Genomic DNA, 5,802 nt, shown 5'->3' with positions numbered 1-5,802 from the left:
AGCTGGTTCCAGTATTGTAAATGGAGAAGAATAAAGATACAAACAAAACCAGTACAGAAAAAGGTGGAAATGTGGAAAGCTAAACTTTCATATTCCTTAGTGGTAATCAATAGATAAAATCTAAAACTGAAAAAAAAAAATAACATGAGCAGTTCAAGTCTGGCACTTAGATAACAGATATAAAAACCAGAAGAGGGGCGCCTGGGTGGCTCAGTCGGTTAAGTGCATGACTTGGGTCATGATCTCATGGTTCCTGAGTTTGAGCCCTGCATGGGGCTCTGGGCTGGCAGCTCAGAGCATGGAGCCTGCTTTGAATTCTCTCTCTCTCTCTCTCTCTCTCTCTCTCAGCCCCTTCCCTGCTCATGCTCTGTCTCTCTCTTAAACATTAAAAAAAAATTTTTTTAAGAAATAGGGGCGCCTGGGTGGCTCAGTCAGTTAAGCGTCCAACTTGGGCTCAGGTCATGATCTCACAGTTTGTGGGTTCGAGCTCCGCGTCGGGCTCTGTGCTGGCAGCTCAGAGCGTGGAGCCTGCTTCAGATTCTGTGTCTCCCTCTCTCTCTGCCCCTCCCCTGCTCACGCTGTCTCTCTCTCTCTGAGAAATAATAAAAACATTAAAAAAAAGAAGAAGAAGAAGAAGAAATAATCAGAAATGTCAGGAAGAGTTGACAGGAATTAGAAGTGAGAGGGAATGGGCTAGGGAACCGCTGGTTTTAAAGTATATACCAGATTATCATTTGTTCACACGAAAAGTATCTTTTTAAAAGGCTCACTTAGCCACTCTCTGTGGAGGCTAAAATCCGAGACAGAATGAGTTAAGACTCCAGAAACCCTTGAGGCTTACTTTGGCAAATTTTATAAAGGAGTGTAACTCTCCACGCCCCTCCCCCCCACCCCTCCGCCCTAGTTCACAGCACAGAGAAGGTTCACCCGGCCGCACCATCTCCCACCTCTTCTGCCTTTTGTTTCTGTGCTGGTGGCTGCCGGAGTGGCCAGCCAGAATGAAAACGCCAGCCAAGTGTCCTGGGCATTGTCTAAGCAGCACACTTCCTCATTGCCAGCTATGTCACCTTTGCCTTTTCCTTCCCTCTCCCCTTCCTCGGAAGCCTCTGAGATACTTTTGAGAGCTCCCAACTCCTAACCCTGGTAAAGACCCTTCAGAAGAGATCTATTGGAGATCTATTTTCAGGGCGCCTGGATGGCTCAGTCGGTGAAGCGTCCGGCTTCAGCTCAGGTCATGATCTCACAGTTCACGAGTTCGAGCCCCGCGTTGGTTGAGCTCTGTGCTGGCAGCTCAGAGCCTGGAGCCTGCTTCAGATTCTGTCTCCCTCTCTCTCTCTCTCTGCCCCTCCCCTGCTCACGCTCTCTTTCTCAAAAATGAATAAAAGTGTTAAAAACAAATTAAAATCAAAAAGCCAAAAGAGATCTATTGGAAGTCTATTTTCATAGACTCAAACTCCTAACACAGCAGGCCACAGGGAGGGGCTGGGATGCACCTCTCCCCCCCTCCCCTCTCTGAGGTACTTCCTCAGGGATAGAAGACTGGTTCCAGGGGAGCCTGCATGGCTCAGTCGGTTAAGCATCGGCTCTTGATTTTGGCTTAGGTCATGATCATGGCTTCGAGCCCTGCATCTCTCTCTCCTCTCTCTGCAACCCCCCCGCCCCACTCATACATACGCATGCGCACTTTCTCTCTATCTCAAATAAACTTCAAATAGAAAAAAAATAAGAGTACTGGTTCTAGAGTCGGACTTACAGCTTGGTCTCTTATTTGCTGTGTGACTTTGAACAAATGACTTCAGCTCTCTGAGCTTCAGCGTGCCAGCTGTAAAATGGAGAGCATAATAATACAGACTTCTTGTGAGGACTTAAAAAGAATAATGCGTGTGATGAGGCCTTCATGGCCAATTAAGTGCTTCACAAATGGAGCTATTGACAATCTCTCAGATACTTGAAGCATCCCCCACCCATCCCTGCCATCCCAGAGTCTCCAGGATGAGGCTGGCAGCTCCTTTAGGAGCCAGGCTACCCCCCACCTATACCAGTGCTCCCCACGTTCCGTTCCCCATTTATATTCATCTCCACCTCCAGCCAGTCTCCTCTTTCCATAGAATCAGTTTACATCTTGGCCTCTGGCCAAAGGGGTCATAATCTCCCTTGCCTTTGTTTGGAACCTCAAACCCTACCAATGATGGTTTGGAAACAACGAGATGGGGCTCCTGCCTCCAAAGAGAGCACTCAGAGCAGCTAGATGATCTCCTGTGGGTTGTAGGGCTGGGCACCCTCAGGCCAGTAAGACTGCAGGGAGGAATGGGTAGTCCTCCTGGGGGAAACTGAGGAAGGGAACCAGGCCCGCTCTGAACCTGCTGAAGGAATCTCCACATCTCCCAAGGAGTCTCACCAGAGAGTCCACAGGAGGCAATGAGAGGAGGGATTCGGACCCCTCGGCTTCTGTAGTGGGCCGCTACAACTGCCTTCCCCTTAAGACTGCCTATGGGGAGGTGCGCGTGGGTGGCTCAGTCGGTTAAGCATCCGACTTTGGCCCAGGTCATGATCTCACGGTTCGTGGGTTCAAGCCCCGCGTCGGGCTCTGTGCTGAAAGCCAGCTCAGAGCCTGGAGCCTGTTTCAGATTCTGTGTCTTCCTCTTTCTCTGACCCTCCCCTGCTCACTCTGTCTGTCTCNGTGGGGGAAAAGACATAGTCTCCTCAGAGGAAGTTAGGATGCCTTCAGGAAGAGAAATGGATCTTGGACAATGCTTTAAAAAAATGCCAATTAGCTATTATATATAGAATCAGGATCCAGATAACTTCTCACAAGATCAGAACAACTGGCTAGATCTCACAAGAAAAAAATAAACAAGAAACAAATGTGAAGCACACAAAGAAGTGGGGAAGACCTAGTAAACTGATAGTGGGCACCGAAGTGATGTGGCTGCCAGAAACGTTAGTTCGGCGTGAGGTCATATTAATGGCAGAGGAGAATCTGGGAAGGAGAAGTGAAAGTCCAGCTTTCTGTCACCAACTGGGTTCAGTTCTAAGAGTTATACTTTAAAGGGGACATTGCTGACCTGGTAAGAAGCCAAGAGAGGAAGATGTCCCAATGATGATGAGAGCCCAGAATCCTGTCCTTGGAAGAAAGGCTGAAAGAACTGGGATGGTTGGGCCTGGAGGGAGAAGATACTAGAGAAATGACAGGTGCCTTTACAATTTTGACGGGGTTCCCACAAAGAAAATAGTAGAGCTGGTCAGATGATCAGGTGAACTGGGAAAAGCCCAGTCCTTCTCCCAGAGTCCGTCAGAGAAGCTGGATTCCAGGGGCATCTGGGTGGCTTAGTTGCTTGAGCTTCAGACTCCTGATTTGGGCTCAGGTCATTAACGCAGGGTGGTGGGATCGAGCTTATCTCCCTCTCTCTCTCTGCCCCTCCCCCACTCACGCCCTGAAGAAAAAAAAAAAGAAGAAGAAGAGCCGGATTTGGACTCCACCATTTACCAGCTGTTAGGGACTGAACACTCTTCAAACTGCAACATGCCAGACACAGCTGAGGGCTGAGTGTTGCTTTTCTGTGAGAGCCAGAGGTACGCCAACACGGAGGAAAATTTCAGCTCAATGCCAGGAAGAATGTTCTTTCTTTCTTTTTTACTTTGTTTTATTTATTATTATTTTTATTTTAGAGAGAGCGAGCAAGCAGGGGAGGGTCAGAGAGAGAGACACACACAGAATCCGAAACAGGCTCCAGGCTCTGAGCTAGCTGTCAGCACAGATCCCAACATGGGGCTCGAACCCACAAACCGTGAGATCATGACCCAGGCCGAAGTTGGACACTTAATCAACTGAGCCACCCAGGCGCCCTGCTTTCTTCCTTTTTTAAATGATATTTATCATTCCTATCTCTGGTCACAAAAGAAATGCATGGTTTTGTAGGATATTGGTTAACAGAAAAGCAAAATTAGCTAAAAATCACATCAACTGCTATTTACCTCCTAATCATTAGGGATAGGAGAGAGAGGTAGGAAAGGTACGTAGATACGTGGATGATAGATAGATACATACAGGCAGACATTAACAAAGATGGGATCATAGGATAATCATCTGAGAGAATAGAGCGTCACCACGTAAAGACGTATGTATTGGTATGTAAGGAAGTTTACTGCAGTATTGTTTCTAGTAGGAAAAAAACAGCTGTGCACCAACTAAATACCCTTCGGTAGGGGAATGTTGGGAACGTGAGTGAAGGGCAGCGCACCCACACCATGCAGCACTGTACGGCTAGTTGAAAAAACAGGGCGGAGCTCATAAGTATGCATTGCCTTCAGCATGTTTCCAGCATATATTGCTTAAGGCCAAAAGACAGTTATAGGATGATATGCATAGTATGATCCCATTCTTGTGAAAAGAAAAGCATGCACACACATGTTTTTATAAGTGAAGGAAACAACTTGATGCTAACAGTGGGCACATCTGGGAGCTGGACTTGAAGAGGCCGAAAGTAAGAGGCTGAATGTGTTTCCCTTGGGATAATCAGCACACATGAGTTTTTACAGGGAATGACTGAAATTTACATAAGTAAACAACAATCTGCCCTGGATATTTCTCCATGGCACCGAAGATTTTACATCATATTTACGACCACAGGTATTCCTTGTGTAGATTTCTCTTCATGTTATTGAACCCAAAGGTGGACATTTAGTACATCAGGAGTTGTCCGAAGAGAGGCCAGGGACATTTTGACGGCGTCTATCAAGACCTGAAAATGTGCAGACTCATAGATCTAACCGTACCTCAGGTAGACTATCTGGTAGGTACACTAGTGCTTGTGCCCTGCCTTCCTATTCCTGCGGGCAAGAGGCTAGACACAATCCACATCTCCAACCTCGGGACTGGATAACTAAAAACTTACAGGCTGAGTGTATGCTTCAGTTCTCAACAGCAGGTACACGAAATGAAATGGATCTGTAGAAATTTACATGGAAGATGTGCCAGGACATATTCCACAGTGAAGAGAAGAAAGGCAAGTTACAGAACAGTGTGTACAGCATGATCTCATTTCTATTTAAAACGTGTATGTGACTGTGCACTGAGAAAGATCTGAAGGATAAACGGCAAGCTGTAGGTAGGATTTACCTATAGGTATGTATGTATGTGTGTATGTGTGGATGTATGTATGTGTGTATGTATGTGTCCCCATAGGAATATAGGTACACAGGTATAAAGGAAGTGAGCTCCATGAGCTGTGCAAACCAGGACTGGCTGTCCCTGATTCAGGGATGCTGCGGAAGGGAACCTGGGTTCCCCCTCTTAGCCCCGAGACTCTCTGGGAGAGGGGGCGGTCAGGACGGGGAGAAGAATCCGCCCCTAAGGGGAAAGGGTTAAGCGGGGATGGCTTTGCTGTGGGCGGGCTCGGCGATCGGCAGCGCCGGGCTCTGTTAGCCGAGTCTGAGCATCTCGGAGGATGCGGCGCGGGGAGCGGCTGCAGGGACGCGCGCAAGGTGAACGCGGGGGCTGGCGCTGCGGCGCCCAGGTGAGGAGCTGGCCGAGCGAGCGGGCGATGACGGGGCGCAGGCAGGGAGCGTGGCCTGCAGCCCCCTTTCTGGGCGCGGGCGGCGGGGCCCTGCACCTGCGCCCACCCCCACCCGGGACACTGCGGGAAGGCGCCGAGCCAGGGGAGAGGAGCCGGAGGAGGAGAGGTAACCCGAGACGGACCAGCGCCTGGAGGCTGCCCTGCGGCGGCCCTCGCCCTGCCCCCAGGCCGGCCTCCCTCCGGACCCCAGCGCAGGGAGATACCCCCTACCCTTTAACCCTGTGCC

The 5,802-nt window shown here is 49.2% G+C and overlaps 1 protein-coding gene across 2 annotated transcripts in view; it reads left to right on the top strand.

The window, feature by feature from the left end:
• Nucleotides 1-5,455: 5,455 nt before the first annotated feature.
• PRRT3 (proline rich transmembrane protein 3) overlaps nt 5,456-5,802 on the top strand; it is a 10,986-nt gene continuing 10,639 nt past the window's right edge. For both annotated transcript variants that reach the window (XM_077751477.1, XM_077751478.1), the window contains exon 1: nt 5,456-5,516. The gene's annotated coding sequence lies outside the window, so the exon portion shown is untranslated. The remainder of the gene's footprint in view (nt 5,517-5,802) is intronic.

This window comes from Crocuta crocuta, unplaced genomic scaffold (assembly GCF_008692635.1).
Source record: "Crocuta crocuta isolate KB4526 unplaced genomic scaffold, BGI_CrCroc_1.0 scaffold69, whole genome shotgun sequence".
Taxonomy (NCBI): domain Eukaryota; kingdom Metazoa; phylum Chordata; class Mammalia; order Carnivora; family Hyaenidae; genus Crocuta; species Crocuta crocuta.
The sequence above is the reverse complement of the archived record's forward strand: the minus strand, read 5'-3'. Positions and strand labels throughout refer to the sequence as shown.